This window comes from Coenobita brevimanus, chromosome 38, assembly GCF_032717465.1.
Source record: "Coenobita brevimanus isolate Jiangsu-jjx chromosome 38, ASM3271746v2, whole genome shotgun sequence".
In the NCBI taxonomy this organism is placed as follows: Eukaryota; Metazoa; Arthropoda; class Malacostraca; order Decapoda; family Coenobitidae; genus Coenobita; species Coenobita brevimanus.
In genome coordinates, this window is record NC_136991.1 from 22,696,852 (window position 1) to 22,716,201 (window position 19,350).

The 19,350-nt window shown below is 41.4% G+C and overlaps 1 protein-coding gene and 1 non-coding gene across 2 annotated transcripts in view; one reads left to right on the forward strand and one right to left on the reverse strand.

Annotated features, from left to right (window-relative positions):
• LOC145396553 (teneurin-m-like) overlaps nucleotides 1-19,350 on the reverse strand; it is a 1,418,848-nt gene that overhangs the window by 561,921 nt on the left and 837,577 nt on the right. The gene's annotated exons all lie outside the window — the stretch shown is intronic.
• On the forward strand, nucleotides 13,307-13,425 carry LOC145396650 (5S ribosomal RNA). The gene has a single exon (XR_013896810.1). It is a non-coding gene; the product is annotated as a 5S ribosomal RNA (ribosomal RNA).

Consider the following 19,350-nt stretch of genomic DNA (forward strand, 5'->3'; position numbering starts at 1 on the left):
TATATATATATATATATATATATACATAGTACAGTATATATATATATATATATATATATATATATATATATATCTATATATATATATATATATATATATATATATATATATATATACAGTACCCTCGCATCCAACACGGTAATATTGTCATGCATGGGTCACGTGTTGGACCAAAAAAGTGTTGGACTAACAACAGAGCTTATGGGGAAAAATGAATTATGTCAGCAACCCTAGGAAAAGTCACCCTAAATACCTACCATATACCTATACATATATTGGTACTATTGTAATTATAATAAATGGTACTGTGCTATGAATGATAAATAACCTTTTATGATAGTGTTGGTGGGCTTGCTGGGAATGGAAGGTGGTATCCAAGGCTGTAGGTAGTCCTACTGGGTCCCCGGAGGATGGCTGCTGGCGTCACGAGCGGGTAATGGCTGTTGCTCCTCCTCAACCTCCCTCATAAATCCTTCGAAATCACACTCAGAATCACTATCTTCGTCCACATCCATGGAAGGTCCTGCTTCTGCCTGTCCTAGCACTCTGTAATCCTCAGCAAAGGGCATGCTTCTCACACTGTTGCCAAAGCCCCGTCTCGTGACTGTGGAAAGTGATCGCTGTCGCTGACTCGGTAGAAAATAAGAAGAAGCAACTTTGTTTATAACCTGGTACACACACCGATGAGAAGGGTCTCAAAACGATTGATATGTATTCTAAAATATTAATATGTATTCAGTGTCAGGCTAAATGTTCAATGCTGTAGTACAATACATTCTCTGTCGAGTCGCCTGGGTTTTGGTCACACTGTTTTGCCCGTCATATCCTCGGCAGGAATCCATCCAGATGAATTCCAAATGCCCGTCGTATCGTCGGCAATTTTACCACGTTACCGTTCCGATTTACCATCGTATCCTCGGCAAACCTGGTATGAAGTGCCGTGTGATAGCCTTCGGCTGCCAGGATCTTGTCTTGGTTTTTTATTATGGTCCTCACGTTGGCTTCATTCATGTCGTAGGCCTTGGCAATGTCAACTTTCCTCTCAGCTTTCTTCTTCCTCTCGATGCTTTCTAGCTTGGTGGCCTGAGGGAGGTGCCGACGCTTCTTGGGGTTCTCAGAAGGCTTCCTAGGCATCGTGAGCAGGGTAAAATGCAGTAACAAGGGCAGAAAATGCAGCAAGAAAAAAGCACCTACCAATGCGAATTATGCGACTGAGTGGCGCTGTGGCGGGAGAAATTTAAACAAAACATCACGTGACAGCAGAAGCGTTTTTAATTGGGCGGCATCACGATCACGTCACGATAGCGAGCGAGGAAGGCTACTTGATCAGAAGTTTTCATTGGCTATCATCATCATGGGAATGTCCAGTATGACCGTGTTGGACCAGGGGTGATCGTGCTAGAGGTGAACTCTGCGGATTTCGCCCACTTCTCGGACCTCTGTGCGTGTTATGCTAACACACTCGTGTTGCAGTAATTAAATCGTATTAAATAATACTAATTATTTGCTCTCCGTGCTGGACGTGAATCGTGCTGGACTAACGCGTGTTGGATGTGAGGGTACTGTATATTTTTTTTCGGGGGAGGGGGCTAACTTCAACTCCTCTTTGACATTTTTTTTTTTTCCCCATTTTGAACACGCTATGATAAAGTACAACTATCAGCTTCAAAATAACACCATATTCAGCATCCTATCATGGAAAGTAAATTTAAACGGACCAATCAGAGAAAAATATCGCTATGGGAAACGCAGCAAAACAATCATTTTAAAATCTGCATATTATTTCCTTTGCTTTACTGAAAAATAAGTGGCATAAATAGCCATAAACTATGGTATACAGTGTATCAGTCAAAAGCAGTTTATCGTATTTTGCACGGTGGAAAAAAAAAGAAAATGTATCTTTATTACTTTATATCTGGCAAATATTTTTCTATGGCTAAGCATAATTTTTTTTGTTTTCAGCTAGCTTCAACTTGTCATTTTTCCTTTATATTTTTTATTTTCCATTTTTGAACATATTATAATAAAAAACAACTATTTGGCTTTAAAATTACACCAAAATCAGCATCCTATCTTGAAATTTACACAGACTGATCAAAGAAAAATATCACAACACAAAAACACAGTCAGCATGAAAGCGGGTGAATCTGAGACAGACATAATTTCACCAGAGCTGAGGCCTCAGTGGGTGAATCTGAGACAGACATAATTTCACTAGAGCTGAGGCCTCAGAGGGTTAATATGATCATCAAAGGAAAAATTTTAATGAATTTGTGTAAAATTTTTAAGAATCATAGCCTCATAAGTTTTTCATGAACTAAAATAATCAGTAAACCTGTTTTTCCTCTCAGGATCTATCTATCTATTGCCTGACGCCTCAATCCCGTTTGGGGTGGCCACAAACAAATCGCCTCCAAGTCGCCCTGTCCCCCGCCATTTCACTGCCCTGCTCCCAACTCACACCCCCCTCTCTCATATACCTCTCCACCCCATCCCTCCATCTCATCCTCGGTCTCCCCCTCCCTCTTCCACCCTCCACCTCACTCACATACACTCTCTTTGTCAGTCTTTCACCCTCCATCCTCTCCACATGGCCAAACCACCTCAGTGTGTTCCTCACAACGCTTCCTATCACATCCACATCCACACCACAACGTTCCTTTATATCCTCATTCGTCAGCCTGTCTCTCCACGTGACTCCACAGGCTCCTCTTAAATAACTCATTTCCACTGCTCTCACTCTTGACTTGTGTCCTTCCAACAATGTCCAAGCTTCACTTCCGTACGTTAGAGTTGGTATCACAATACTGTCATGTAGTAACTTTTACTTCCATGCTCACTTCCCTGTTTCCTATCACTGCTTTTCAAGGAACCAGCAACCTTTCTTCCCTGCTGTACCCTTTCAAGCACTTCACCCTCCAAACCTCCATCCTTACTCATCACACTACCCAAATACTTAAACGTACTCACATTTTCCAATTCCTCACCATCCAACCTCGCTGTACATTCACTGACTTCACCTCTCTCAAAGACCATCACTTTACTCTTCCCTACATTCACCTTTAGGTTCCGTTTCTTACACACTCTCTCAAACTCATCCACCAAGCCTTGCAGCTCCCCTTCGTCTTCACTCAACAACACAGTATCATCTGCAAACAACAGTACAGGGAGTTTCCAAACACTATCCTCTCTCACCAGGGCCACTCCAACATCCACTACCCTACCTTGTACCTCTTTATTACCCCATCCATGTACAGATTGAACAACCATGGAGACATGACACATCCCTGTTTCAAACCAACTTTCAAAGAGAAAAATTCACTTAGTTCACCATCCACACGCACTGCAGCCTTCGCACCATCGTACATACTCTTCACAGCATTCAACAACTTCCCATCTACTCCATATATTCTTAACACTTTCCACAATCCTTGTCTATCCACCCTGTCATATGCTTTCTCCAAATCCATGAAAGCCGCATACAACTTCTTTCCCTTCTCTAGAAACTTTTCCACTAAAGATCTAAGAATGAATATCTGATCTACACAACCTCTTCCCTTCCTAAAGCCTCCCTGTTCTTCTCCAACTAATTTTTCTGTTCTTTCTCTTACTCTGTCTATAAGTATCCTACCATACACTTTTCCTATTATACTAAGAAGACAAATGCCCCTATGGTTACCACACACTTCTTTTTCCCCTTTTCCTTTGTACAAGGGAATAATTATACCTGACTTCCAATCCTCCGACTCTACCTTCCTCCCAGGCCAATCTGCACATCTTCCACATCCATTCTACTACTATCTCTCCCCCATGCTTCAGCATTTCACCACACACTCCATCAATTCCTGGGGCTTTCCCCGATTTAACTTTCTTCATTGCTTCCACAACTTCTATCCTACTAATTTCTTCCTGTCTTCTCACCTCCCTCCTTCTCCCAGCCATTCCCCAGCCACTTATACTCGCATTACTTCCATCCTCTACGTTCAACAATTCCTTAAAGTGTTCTCTCCATCTGCTCACTTTTTCTCCCTTCTCCACTAGTAATCTACCATTTTTATCTTTCACTCCCCTGCTAACTTCATTTCCACCCTGTCTTACTCTTTTCACTTCTCTCCAGAACATTTTCTTACAGTCCCTCCACTTTACACTCAAATTCCTTCCAAATTCCTCATCCACTCTCTCTCTTCTTACTCTCTCTTACTAATATCTTCACCTCTCTCTTCCTTTCCACATATAACTCTCTCTTCCGCCTCTCAACTTCTTCCACGCCCCTATTTCTCAACCATTCATTGTATGCTTTCTTCTTTTGTGCCACAGCCTGTTTCACCTCTTCTGTCCACCACGCTGTTCCTTGCACCCCCTCCGTCTTCTCTTCCTTCCACACACCACATCACATGCTGCACATATTTCTTCTGTAAATATCTTACACACACCTTCCACGTCTCCCATATGCTCCAGTTCATATTTGCCCAATCGTTCCTCCACTTCTCTCTCTTATACTCTGCCTTTTTCTCATCCTCTTGTAACCTTTCCACTCTCCCTTGCAACTACTCCTTCCTCTCGTCTTTCCCTTCTTCTATTCCTCCATTCTAATTGGACATTGATTCTGGCCACCACCAAGTAGTGGTCAGAAAGTCCACTCCCCAACCTCTATACACTCTTGCATCCTTTACACATCTTCGCATCCTTTCATCCACACACACATAATCAATCATTGCCTTCCTTTCACCAGTTCACCACCCACCCTTCTCATCACTCGCCATGTATACCTGTGGATCATTTTATGCCTGAAGAGGGTATTGGCTATCACCAACCCCTCCCAGCACAAATGTCCACTAACGCACTCCCATTCTCATCTATCTCAGCAGGCACACCCCACTCACCAACTATTCCATCCACCTTCACATTACCAACTTTACCATTCATATCACCAATCAAAAACACTCTCTCATTCCTTCCAAACTTTTCCATGCACACTTCCACATTTGTCCAGAACTCTTCTCTCACTCTTCTAGCACGATCTTGCGTTGGCGCATACACACACACAATCCCCCACATTTGTATTCCAACTTTCAACTTTACCCACACAATCCTTGACCCAACTGATCCATACTGTCTTATGCTCTTCTTCCATCTTTTACTCACAACTATACACACTCCTTCCTTTGCCCTCTCATTCTCATCTACTCCTGCACATATACCCCATCCATACTCCCATTCTCTCACACTTTCTCCTCTCCATTTTGTTTCAGTTATTCCACATACATCCACTTTCGCATCCTCAAGCACCTGGACAATCTCTCTCTCTTTCACCTCATCATTCGCTCCTCTTACATTCCATGTACACATTACCAAGTCCTTTGTCCGGTCCTGGGTCGTCAACGTTTGGTCAGTCCTTGTCCGAGGCTTCTTGTTTGTTTCTTTAGTTAGTTGTTTTCCGGGGAGGGGCACTAACCTTTTAGTCGCCTTTTACGACAAGCAGGGATACTGGGGGAGTATTCTTGAAACCCCCCTACCCCCAGGATCCTGGGAGAAATGTTATAAGCTGTTGTACAGGAGACAGGCTGCAAAGGATTTCACTTTTTTTTTTTTAAGCTTTTAGTTTATTTCTTGAAATAACGATTGCATAAAAAATACTAAATTTGTAGCTGGTAAGCTCATAAAACCACATTTGGGCTAGAAGGCTGGGAGTGCATTCACATACAGTGGGGTTGGGGGGTTTGTGTACAGTATTTCAAATTTTACAATCTTGGGTTCTGCACAGAACACTACATTACTTGCCTCACATTATCCATGCATCTATTCTATCTATCTAACTATCATCCAATCCTACATTGCCCCATGAGGAGCGTAGGAGCCCGGGGCTAGGCAGTTGGTCCTGACATTTAAGATGAGAGTGACCAGTCTCACTCATCACTGAGTGGCATTACATGAGCAATCAACCCCAACCACCCCTTGGATATAAACCTTCACTGGCTCAATCCGACTGCAGTGCAATAATTACCCACTAAACCACCAGGCGCCAAAATTTGGTTATATGGTTACCACCCAGCGTAGTAAATGGTTTCCTGGTGTACAGGAAACCATTTGGCTTGTCACTCAGTGTAGAGTCACCCACAAGCAAAAGGAAGAGAAAAGAATGAAGGAAAGAAAGACAGAAGAGGTAGTATAAGGTTGCCCATAGGCAGAAGGACAAGGAAAGAATGAACAAAAGGAAGACAGAAGAGGATGGAAGGAAAGAGGGATGGAGGAGAGGAAAGGGCAGACACCCGAGAGCAGCACTACATCGAGTGAGTGGATGGTGATCGCCTCCACCTACCACATGATTCATTTCATAAATATCATCCTCTCTATCCAAAAATTAATAATCTACAGTAAGCCACTTAGTCAAGTACAGCAGTGAAAATTTGTAAGAGATATAGTACCATGAGAATTTGCTTAGTTTGCCTGATTTTGGTGATGTGCAGAGGAGCAATGTGGAGCCAGGAAATGTGACAGTGCCAGAAGTGAAGAATGCTGTGATGTGACTAAAGAACAGGAAGGCAGTAGTTCCTGAGATGTATGCAGATGTGATTATGTGCAATGGAGAGAGTGAAATGAAGTGTTTGCTGGAGATATGTAAGAAAGCCTGAATGAGTGAAACTGCACCAACAGAGGAATAAAAGGTTGTGAATGTACCCCTGTACAACAATAAATGACCAGCAAAGTGAGTACAGAAACTACTGTGGCCTGAGTTTCATGAGTGTTGTAGGAAAGGTATAGATGATCCGGCACCTCTTAAAATCCATAAAAAATGACCAAAGGGCACTTGAAATTCCTGTGCCTGCAAGACTAGTTTACCTGGTGGCCACAGATAGTACTGAGTGTAGCACATGATCACTTGGATTGCTTACTCTACATGTCTTGGTGGTGATCCCTGTATTTTGTCATATTCTTATCTCAATTTACTTACTTTCAACCCTAGCTGTGCCTTCTAAGAAAAATGCAAGAGCCAGTGATGGTGTCAAACATAAACACCACTCTACTTCAATACTGTCAAACCTCTTTGATCATGGTAGTAGTAGCAGTAGTTGTTCCCCAGGCAGTCTGGCCGAACAGCCCTGGTCCCTAAGGAAGGCCATGACTGAGACTGGGTTTTCCACAAAGCTCTCAAAGAATGTATAGTATGTTTTGTTGTTGGCATAGGTGATTGTGTGCAATGCAGTCTTTCATAACGTGCTTAATAGTATTGGATGTTGTGTTACATTTTGGACAAGCATCAGCGACGGAGTCATCCAGCCTCTTCTGGTAATGTAAGAGGGCTGGATGATGCCAACATCTCAGCCTAGCCAGGTGGACCCTGTCCTCACGAGGGAGATAGGATTCAGAAGGGTGGATATCAGGAGGCCATGCATGCAGCTGTGTGTTGCCTTTAAGTGACTGAATGGAGCGGTGAGTGATATGAGTATGGATATGCTTCTGGAAGCTGGTCAGAGGAGGGCGAGGGGGAAGAGATGACAGTATTTGTGTATGATATCGTGTGCAGGGTGTTGTTTTGATGTTCCTTGGTGGGTGTGGATGTGCTGCCATGTAGTGTAGTGGATGTTGTGGGTTTGTGGAGGCTGCGTTGAGAATTTGCGAGCCTCTCATGGCTAGGTGATCCTTGACTTTGAAGACTTTGGTTTCTTGATGTAGGTGGTCTGTGGGTGTAGTAGCTGTGCAGCCTGTGATTATTTTTAAGGTCTTGCTATGTATAGTCTGTAGAGTGTTGTAGTGAGTTTTAGTGAGGTTAGCAGCCCCCAGGAATTGATGGAGTGTGTGGTGAAATGCTGAAGCATGGGGGAGAGATAGTAGTAGAATGGATGTGGAAGATGTGCAGATTGGTCCGGGAGGAAGGTAGAGTCCCGAACGATTGGAAGTCAGGTATAATTATTCCCTTGTACAAAGGAAAAGGGGAAAAAGAAGTGTGTGGTAATCATAGGGGCATTTGTCTTCTTAGTATAATAGGAAAAGTGTATGGTAGGATACTTATTGACAGAGTTAGAGAAAGAACAGAGAAACTAGTTGGAGACGAACAGGGAGGCTTTAGGAAGGGAAGAGGTTGTGTAGATCAGATATTCATTCTTAGATCGTTAGTGGAAAAGTTTCTAGAGAAGGGAAAGAAGTTGTATGCGGCTTTCATGGATTTGGAGAAAGCATATGACAGGGTGGATAGACAAGGATTGTGGAAAATGTTAAGGATATATGGAGTAGATGGGAAGTTGTTGAATGCTGTGAAGAGTATGTAAGATGGTGCGAAGGCTGCAGTGCGTGTGGATGGTGAACTAAGTGAATTTTTCTCTTTGAAAGTTGGTTTGAAACAGGGATGCCTCATGTCTCCATGGTTGTTCAATCTGTACATGGATGGGGTAATAAAAGAGGTACAAGGTAGGGTAGTGAATGTTGGAGTGACCCTGGTGAGAGAGGATAGTGTTTGGAAACTCCCTGTACTGTTGTTTGCAGAAGATACTGTGTTGTTGAGTGAAGACGAAGGGGAGCTGCAGAGCTTGGTGGATGAGTTTGAGAGAGTGTGTAAGAAACAGAATCTAAAGGTGAATGTAGGGAAGAGTAAAGTGATGGTCTTTGAGAGAGGTGAAGTTACTGAATGTACAGCGAGGTTGGATGGTGAGGAATTGGAAAATGTGAGTACGTTTAAGTACTTGGGTAGTGTGATGAGTAAGGATGGAGGTTTGGAGGGTGAAGTGCTTGAAAGGGTACAGCAGGGAAGAAAGGTTGCTGGTTCTTTGAAAGCAGTGATAAGAAACAGGGAAGTGAGCATGGAAGTGAAAAAGTTACTACATGACAGTATTGTGATACCAACTCTAACGTACGGAAGTGAAGCTTGGACGTTGTTGGAAGGACACAAGTCAAGAGTGAGAGCAGTGGAAAGGAGTTATTTAAGAGGAGCCTGTGGAGTCACATGGAGAGACAGGCTGACGAATGAGGATATAAAGGAGCGTTGTGGTGTGGTTGTGGATGTGATAGGAAGTGTTATGAGGAACACACTGAGGTGGTTTGGCCATGTGGAGAGCATGGAGGGTGAAAGACTGACGAAGAGAGTGTATGTGAGTGAGGTGGAGGGGGGAAGAGGGAGGGGGAGGCTGAGGATGAGATGGAGGGATGGGGTGGAGAGGTATATGAGAGAGGGGAGTGTGAGTTGGGAGCAGGGCAGTGAAATGGCTGGGGACAGGGCGACTTGGAGGCGATTTGTTTGTGGCCACCCCAAACGGGATTGAGGCGTCTGGCAATAGATAGACAGATAGATATATACATATATATATATATATATATATATATATATATATATACTGAATGAAGTAGGAATAAATGAAGTATGAAAGGTGGTGGGAGGAATGAAAAAAGTGTTTAAATGTCGTTCGCTTAGAATGGATGTAAAGAGAAGGCTGTATGAGGGTGCTGTGGTACCGACTGCGTTATATGGGGCTGAAACATGGAATATGGGTGTAGCAGAGAGGAAAAGTTTGAATGTAATGGAGATGAGGTGAATGAGGAGTATGCGTGGAGTGACGCGTATGGATCGGGTGCGAAATGATGAAGTGCGAAGGAGAACTGGAGTTGTTCGGGAGATGGCTAGTAGAGTTGAGCAGAGGGTGTTGCGATGGTTTGGGCATATGGAGAGAATGGATAATGAGCGATTGGTGAAAAAGATAACTAGATCTGATGTGAGAGGTGTAAGGCTGAGAGGAAGACCATGAATAGGATGGATGGACAGTGTGAAGAGAGCGTGCTGAATGCGAGAGGGATGTCTGTTGAGCAAAGAAGAGTGGCTGTGCGTGACAGAAATAAATGGAGAGAAATTGTGAATGAATAAGTGATGACGCAGCCCTGAGGGGATATTCTCCCGCATTTGGTCTGATCAGCTAGTCAGGTCAGGTGCGGGTAAGGGGATGGGTCTGTTATGATGTGGCAGGGGTAGACCAGTTCTGCTGTCGGGCCCTGCTGCGGATGTCACTGATTGCATTGCGCAGTTGACCCTTGTGCGGTGTGGTGCGGTGAGGATCTGTCCGTTCTCCCCTTTGGGGCTAAGATGCAAATGAATGAGTTTGAATGGATGAGTAAATGGGGAGTGTGTCGTCCTGTCTCGGCTACCTCCCTTTCCTTGGGGGAAGCAGTCTAGGTATATAGATAGATAGATATATATATATATATATATATATATATATATATATATATATATATCTACATACATATATAGGTGTACCTCAGTTTAACGATGCAATTGGTTAAGTAAAAACCCATCTTTAGACAGGGTATCGTATATTGGGGTGGATTAAACATGTAAAGTATAGGGATGTGTTTTTCAGCCTTGGGTTTCCCCCCCAACCAAGCACTAAACCCACCCAAATGAGTCCAAAAACAAGATTAAAGCCAAACTAAATGGCCTAACACCAGTAAAAAAAAAAGCTAACCTAAGCCTAACACCATTAAATAACTCACTAAAACCAACAAATAAAACCTGAAAACCATCAAATATAAGTCTGGAAAAATCAAGCTTAGTAAACTGTACCCCAAAATGACAATATTCACCCCACCTATGGATAAAAACACATTAATCTAAGTCTAAAAACAGTGTATAAATCAAGCTAAACACACTATCTAATATACTCTAGCAGCAGCCGTGTGTGTATTTACCTATTTGTAGTATACAGGAACTGAGCTAAGCTCGTGTTGTCCTGTTTCCATATCTACATTTATCTAGTCTAGTTTTAAACACATGAATGTTCTTTGCCTGCACCACCTCCTCATCTAAGTCATTCCAAATACTTTATGTTTCTCTTCGGGAAACTGAACCTTTTAAGATTATTAAGACATCTACTTTTCCTCATTTTGAAGTCATGACCTCTTGTTCTTCCATCATCCAACACAAAACAATCCTCTCTATCGACTCTTTCCAATTCTCTTACATTTCTAAATATCGTGATCAAGTCACCTCTTTCTCTTCTCTCACGCAGCACTGGTAACTTCAGTTTTTCCAGTCTCTCCTCATAAGTGAGTTCCTTTAAACGTAGTATCATCCTTGTTGCCATCCGCTGAACCCTCTCTAGTTTATCAATATGCTTCTTCAAATGAGGTGACCATACCACAGCCACATACTATAGCCTTGGTTTTATCATGGTCACTATCAATTCCCTCAGCATGTCCTCATCCATATAATTAAAAGCCACTCTTATATTGGTCAGTAATCCATAAGTTCCTCCAATGATTCTGTTTATATGTTTTTCTGGTGACAAGTCATCTTGAATAGTCACTCTCAAATCTTTCTCATCTGTTCTCTTACAAATTATCTCACTGCCCATTTTATATGTCCAGTGTGGTCTTTTGTCACTCATTCCCATTTCTAGTACATGACACTTCTTGGCATTAAAATCCATTTTCCAAGTCTGGCTCCAGCTGTGGAGTTTGTCCAAGTCCTCTTGCGGTTCTTTACAACTATCAGTATCTTTAATATGTTTCATGCTTTTAGCATCATCTGCGAACATACTCATGTAACTATTTAAACCCTCTGGTAAATCATTTACATAAATCAGAAACATTATTGGGGCTAAGACAGAGTCCTGGGGTACTCCACTAGTCACGTTTCTCCACTGTGAAACCTTATCTCTTATAACTGTTCTCATTTGCCTTCCTATCTAATAATCTTCCATTCACTTTAATAGTTTCCCATGCACCCCTCCAAAGGTCTTCAACTTCCACAGCAGTCTCCTATAGGGGACCCTGTCAAATGCTTTCTTTAGGTCAAGATAGATACAATCTGCCCATCCCTCTCTCTCTTGCTTGACATCTATTACCCTACTGTAGAAACTTAATAGGTTAGTTACACATGATCGTCCTTCCCTAAAACCAAATTGTCTTGGTGTTATCACTTCATTTTCTTCTAAGTGCTTTATCAGTTTTTTTCTAATAATTTTCTTGCAGATTTTACAAACAATACTAGTAAGTGATACAGGTCTATAATTGAGTTGATCTTCCCTATCTCCTCCCTTGAAGATTGGCACAATACTTGCTCTTTTCCAATCTTTAGGTAACTGCCCATTTTCCTGCAAAGTCTTAATGATGACATAAACAGGCAACACTAACTGGTCTCCACATTCCTTCAGAATCCATCCAGACACACCATCCGGTCCCACTGCTTTTCTTACATCCACATCCCACATCAACTGCAGCACCTCATTCACATCCACTGTAATTTCTGCCATTCCCATCACCCTGGGTTCTATTTCAGGTTCCCTAAATTCCTCTTCCAGCACACTGATTGACTGCAGTTTGTTGTTCATTATTTCACACAATTCTATTTCTCTTTCATAGGTTTTATCTCCATCCCTCAATCATATTATACCATCCTTAACTTTCATTTTACCATTCACAAACCTATAAAAAATTTTTGGCTCCTTTTTACATTTAGTTATAATATTTTTCTCATACTTCCTTTCTTCTTCTCTCCACACCCTTACATATTCATTTCTTACCTGCTTGTACTCCTCCCAAGCCCTTTCACTATACCTTCTCACCATGCTCTTTTTCTTGCCTCATGTGCCACTCTACATCTGTTGTTAAACCATTCTTTCTTCCTTTCCATAGTTGCAGAAAATTTTGGGACACATTAACTAACTCCTGTTTTATACACTTCTATCAGAAAACTTATATTTCTCGTCAACATTTGTGTTCATATTCATTTTACTCCAGTCTACATTTTGGAAAAAGTTCCTCAGGGAAGGAAAGTCTGCCTTCCCGTAATTGCATCTATTCTTCCTGTGTTTTTCATCCCTTTCTCCTTCACTTACTCCCACCACTTCCATCTCAATAACCAGATGATCACTTTTACCAAAGGGGCATTGGTAGGTTATGTTCCTCACATCATTTGGGTCCTTTGTGAATACTAAGTCAAGCCTTGATGGTTCGTCGTTACCCCTAATTCTTGTATTTTCTTTAATTACTTGGGTTAACATGTTTTCCATCACCAATTCCATTAATTTATTTCCCCATGATTCCTCATTGCTCCCAGCATCCATACTTTCCCAGTCCACTTCTCTACAATTAAAATCTCCCATTATTATTATTTTATTTCTTCGTTCAAGTATCATCATCAGTTTAATAATGGATTCTCTTATTAACTATCATAAACTTCTTTTGTCCATGCCCTAGTTTTGGGAGGCATATAAAATACTATGACATCTATTTTTCTCCATGACTGTCTTCTATTTCAACTCCCAAAAGTTCAGCCATGGTATTTTCAATTTCTATATTTTTTGCTCATAGGTCACTGCGGGCCAACGGCCATGCCACGTTGAGTACACCGCTTCCCGTTCGATCAGCGAAGTTAAGCAACGTTGGGTCTGGTTAGTACTTGGATGGGTGACCGCCTGGGAACACCAGTTGCTGTTGGCATCCCTACGTCAAGTAGGGTTGGTGGAGGATTAGTGCCCCTCCCTGTAAAACAACTAACTCTAAGCCCTTGGCCACCCTGTCTGGGATACATGGCGTCTGGCAATGAATGAATGAATGAATGAAACCTCCCCTAACTTGCGTTCTCTGTCTTTCTTCCAAATATTATAAATGTTCCATCCAAATAATTTAGTATCAACACCTCGGTGCATTTTAGTCTCCACCAAGCATTTTCAGGTTTCATTTCATTTATATAGTCTCCAATTTCCCCTTTCTTGGATATTACCCCATCCACATTACTATACATGATACTTAGATTTACGGCACTGGTTTTATCTTTACTCATTTGTCTCTTATTTGCTGCCATATCCATACCCCTTGTTTCCCTCACTTCTAGTTCCTCACATACCACTTCCTTACTTTGATATCCATCACTCTCCAAAAAAAAGTTTTACATTCTTCCTCTGACATCCTGTCATTTTTTTCCTTCACTTGTTCCTTCAAAGATTTTAAAACTTCTCTTTCTTCTTCATTCAAATCTTTTCTTACTATAACATTTTCCATCCCTGCCTCTTTACTTAAGTTTCCAGGTCACTTTAAGTATGTCGTTTACTACACTTTCTGATGACAACTTAACTCTCATTGGTCTTACTTCCCCTTTCTTATAGAGCCCAATCCTCCTTACTTCCTCAATTTCTTTTTCCCACTTGTTTCTTTCAGGATCGATCTTGCCCAATATTTTTCTCACTTGATTTGTGTCTCTCTTGAGTCTCATGGATCTAACCTTTTCTTCCTCCTCCCTATTTCCAAATACTACCACACATCTGGTCCTTTTTACAGTTTCTCTCACTACTTTCTCTTTTTCTTCAATATTTTCACTACATTTTCTTCCTTTTTTTTCTCGTTCATTTCCCTTTCTTCCTGAATGATTTCCCTTATGCTAACCACTTCTTTCTGTTCCTCTTCCACATGTGCCCACTTTGCCTTTTGCTCTTCTAACACACTACTCACCTTCTCCGTTTTGTTACTGCTCTCTTCTAGTTTTCCCCTTAATTCGATATTTTCTTGTTTCAAATTCTCAATCTCCTGGTTCGTCGTCTCACTGGCCTGTATCAGACTCTGTATAGTGTTTTCTGTATTTTCAGGCACGTTTCTTGATACCAGATCCTCCACTTTCTCTTCCAATTCACTAACCCTCATGATCAACGTTATAATCAAATCCACTACACTCGTTTCCTTGTCAAAATCTGGAAATTCAGGTCCCTCGATGTTTACATTGTTAGCCATGTTTAAGGTTGGTTACAGTACTGAACAGCTGTTACCAAAATTCCTATAAATATTCATGTGTACTCACTGACAACAGCTCTTTACATTTTTGGTGATCTATATTAATTTACAATACTTTACAATTTAGATAAGACTAAAGGAGACAAGACAAACATAATTCCTGAAAACTACTTAAGGATTGCAGCAGTGGTTGAGGGGCAGCTGAAACACATCTGATCGCTCTGACTGCTCCTGTGTGTGTGTGTGTGTGTATTTTGGGCAGTTAAAACTACATATTCAAATCGCACAAAAATTGGCAAAGAAATAGCAAAAAATTTGCTGATGTCAAAAGCTTGGTCCCATTACGATTGAAAAACTTTTACTATATTTAATAAGCGATCACATTTTGACCAAAAAACGCTGCTCCTGGCGCCCGGCATAGGATCTCTGTAAAATTTTTTGCCCACGGATAAAACTTAAGTATTTCGGACTTACGTTCAGAATACTTGGGTTCCATTCCCGAAATTGCAAATAACACGATCAATTAGTTAGCTGCAAAAAATCCAAGTGACAACGTTAGACTAGAACAGCACATAAACCAGAAATTGGCCATCAATAGGCAGGGTATGGTAGTATTTCTACCCCAATGTTATGTCAGGGTATCGCATCTAGGGGTATCGTATACTGAGGTAGACGTGTGTGTATATATATATATATATATATATATATATATATATATATATATATATATACAGTAATCACTCCAATATCCGACGTAATAGAGCCATAGGTAGGTCCAGATATTGGTTCTGTCCGGATATTGGGCCCCAGCTTATGGACTTGTACTTATGGACCCTAACTCAGAGAAACACCTATACAACTCCCTCTGGATATGCATAGCACCTATTTAAGACCCAAATCACACCAATAAGGCACATAAGAGACTGAAATAAATGCAAAAAGAAACATAAAATGAGGGTTTAGAAGTAGGTTCATACAATAATAAACATTCTGGTGACTGGCTCCTGGACTGGTACTTATGGACCCTAACCTAGCCTAACTCAGAAAAACACCTTCCCACTGCACATGCATAGCTCCTAACACCCTATTCACACCAATAAAGGGCATTAAAGAGTGAAATGAGCTAAGTATAGTATGGAAAAAAGTACAGTATGAAACATTCTTATGTCCGGATAGTGGGGATGTTCGGATATTGGGCGTCCGGATATTAGAGTGATTACTCAGTAATCACTCCAATATCCGACGTAATAGAGCCATAGGTAGGTCCGGATATTGGTTCTGTCCGGATATTGGGCCCCAGCTTATGGACTTGTACTTATGGACCCTAACTCAGAGAAACACCTATATAACTCCCTCTGGACATGCATAGCACCTATTTAAGACCCAAATCACACCAATAAGGCACATAAATGACTGAAATAAATGCAAAAGAAACATAAAATGAGGGTTTAGAAGTAGGTTCATACAATAATAAACATTCTGGTGACTGGCTCCTGGACTGGTACTTATGGACCCTAACCTAGCCTAACTCAGAAAAACACCTTCCTACTGCACATGCATAGCTCCTAACACCCTATTCACACCAATATTGGACATTAAAGAGTGAAATGAGGTAAGTATAGTATGGAAAAAAGTACAGTATGAAACATTCTTATGTCCGGATAGTGGGGATGTTCGGATATTGGGCGTCCGGATATTAGAGTGATTACTGTTTATATATATATATATATATATACACTATATATACACAGATGGGGGGGCGCCCATCGTCCACCCACTTAGTGTAGTGGTACTCTGTTTTTAGGGTAGCTCTACACTCACTGGCAAGCCAAATGATTTCCTGTAAACCAGGAAATCACTAACAATTCTGGGTGATAACCTTATAACTATGTGTTCCCTACGTGACAACAAGTGGGCTGGCGGAGGATTAGTGCCCTTCCTCGGAAAATAACTAACTAAAATTACAAACAAGAAGCCTCAGACCAAGACTGACCAACAGGTGACGACTAAGGACCGAGCAAAGGACAAGGTACAGATTATGACATGGAATGTAAGGAGGGCAAATGACGAAGTGAATGAGAGAGAGATTGTCCAAGTGCTTGAGGTGGCAAAAGTGGATGAATGTGGATTAACTAAAACTAAATGGGGAGGTAAGAGTGTGAGAGAATGGGAGCATGGATGTGGTATGTGCACGGGAGTGGAGGAAAATGAGAGGGTAAAAGGAGTGTGTAATGTTGTGTGCAAGTGATGGATGGAGAATATAAACGAGTATGGATCATTTGGCTCAAGAATTGCATGGGTAAGATTGAAAGTTGGACTACAAATGTGGGTGACATTGTGTGTGTATACGCCAATGCAAGATCGCACAAACAGAGTCAAAGAAGAGTTCTGGACAAATGTGGAAGAATGCATGGAAAAGTTTGAAAGGAATGAGAGAGTGTTTTTGATTGAAAATATGAATGGAAAAGTAGGGAATGTGAAGGTGGAAAGAGTAGTTTGTGAGTGGGGTGTGCCTGCAGAAGTGGATGAGAATGGCAGTGGACATTTGTGCAGGGAGGGGGTTGGTTATTGCCAATACCCTCTTTAGACACAAAATGATCCACAGGTATAAGTGGTGAATGATGAGCAGGATGGGTGGTGTACTGAATGAACAGAAGACAATGACTGACTATGTATGCGCAGATGATAGAATGAGAAGGTGTGTAATGGATGCAAGGGCATATAGAGGTTCGGAAAGTGGACTTTTGACCACCACTTGGTGGCGGTGAAAATCAAAGTCCAAGTGAAATGGAGAAATAGAAGAAGGGAAGGACAGGAGGAAGTACTTCATACAAGGAGGATAGAAAGGTTGCAAAAGGACGGGAAAAAGACAGAATGTAAGTGAGAAGTGGAGGAGAGATTGGGTAATATGGTTTGAAGCAGATGGAGGACGTGGAAGGTGAGTGTAAGATATTCACAGAGGAAATCTGTGCAGCATCTCAGGTGGTGTATGAGGTGACGAGAAGACAAAAGGGGGAGCACGGAACAGCATCGTGGAATGAAGAGGTGAGACAAGCTGTGACACAAAATAAGAAAACATATAGTGAGTGTATGAGAAACAATTGCATGGAGGAAGGTGAGAAACGGAAGAGAGAGTTATATGTAGAGAGGAACAGAGAAGTGAAATGAATAGTAAGAGAAAGTAAGGAGAAAGTGGATGCAGAATTTGGAAGGAATTTGAGTGTAAAGTGGAGGGAATGTAAGAAAATGTTCTGCAAAGAGGTAAAGAGTGTTAGAGAGGGTGTTACAGAAGTTAGTCAAAGAGTGAAAGATAAAAACAGTAGATTACTCGTGAAGAAGGAAGAAAAAGTGCACAGATGGAGAGAACACTTTAACCCCTTAACCGCGGGGCGTCACTTTTGTGACGCTTGGGAGCAAGGGATCATACCGCGGGGCTTCGCTTTTGTGATTATGTGTTATTTTGAATTCACCCGGGCTTCCAAGTGGGGGCTTGTATCATCTATCAGTATTGCCAATGTCCAACACTAGTCAGCACTCCTAATCTCATCTGTACTCCCATCCATTGTTGACAATTTAGCCATTTCTCCCCGTTCTTGACTCCCCTCCCTACCCCCCCTCCATTACCCTATCCTCTCGCCTCCCTGGCTGTGCTACGCTAAGTAAATCTTCCCTGGAATTTTTCACTGATTTAATCCATTGAAATAAGCCCTATGCCCTATTCTTATATCAAATAATATATACAAGAAAGAAATAAGGTAAGTGAGAGTGCCATACACCTGGAATTGGCTAATTATCACCTGACAACACTTCACATGCACTCGTTCGCTAATTTTCGCTATTTCCCCTGAAATATGCCGTATAATCTATTTTCATAATAAATATACATATAAGGAGGGAAGGGAGAAGCCTAAGTGATATTTACATTCACCTGGAACTACCTAATTAATAATGTATTATCTAGATTTCCTGCCAATCATTTCATTGCTGTAAATAGAAGTGTCAAGAGGCTAAACGTTGGCAGTGCTGATTTCCCTAGGTAGGCCTCCACCCCGGCCCACCCTTATCAGTTCACTCTCATCTTCCAGTGTGGGGGTACGTCTGTTCGCTCTTGCTAGCTTCAGGGCCTTTCCACCCCCAAGCAAAGGGCCCTGTGACCTTTACCCCCTACTAAACCTCGTGTAGAAAGAGGTAAAGGGCTGACAATTGATAAAAGAGTAACTATGATCTTTCTATTGAGTAAAACAGTGCAAGTGGAATTGTAAATAATGTGTAAACAGCAAGTGAAAGTAATGAATGTAAATATACGTGAACAGTGGAAAATAGTTTTATAAGTTACTTCAAGTGACAGTGCATAACACAGTGTAAATAAAATAGAAATGTAAAAAATGTAAATAAAATAGAGAACATAAATAGAAATGTAAATGAGTAGTATTATAAGAATAGAAGTATATATACTAGGAGTAATGAAAGTGAAAGTTTCACTCTAGCATGTCTGAATACTATGAGTTATGAGAGGGAAATTGAAAGTGACATTCACTCTCAATGTTATTATACAGGACGAGAAAGTGAATGCTACGTATTTTACTGAAAGAAATTGAATCCCTACAGTGACAATAAACTAATACTACTGAAGGAAACTTA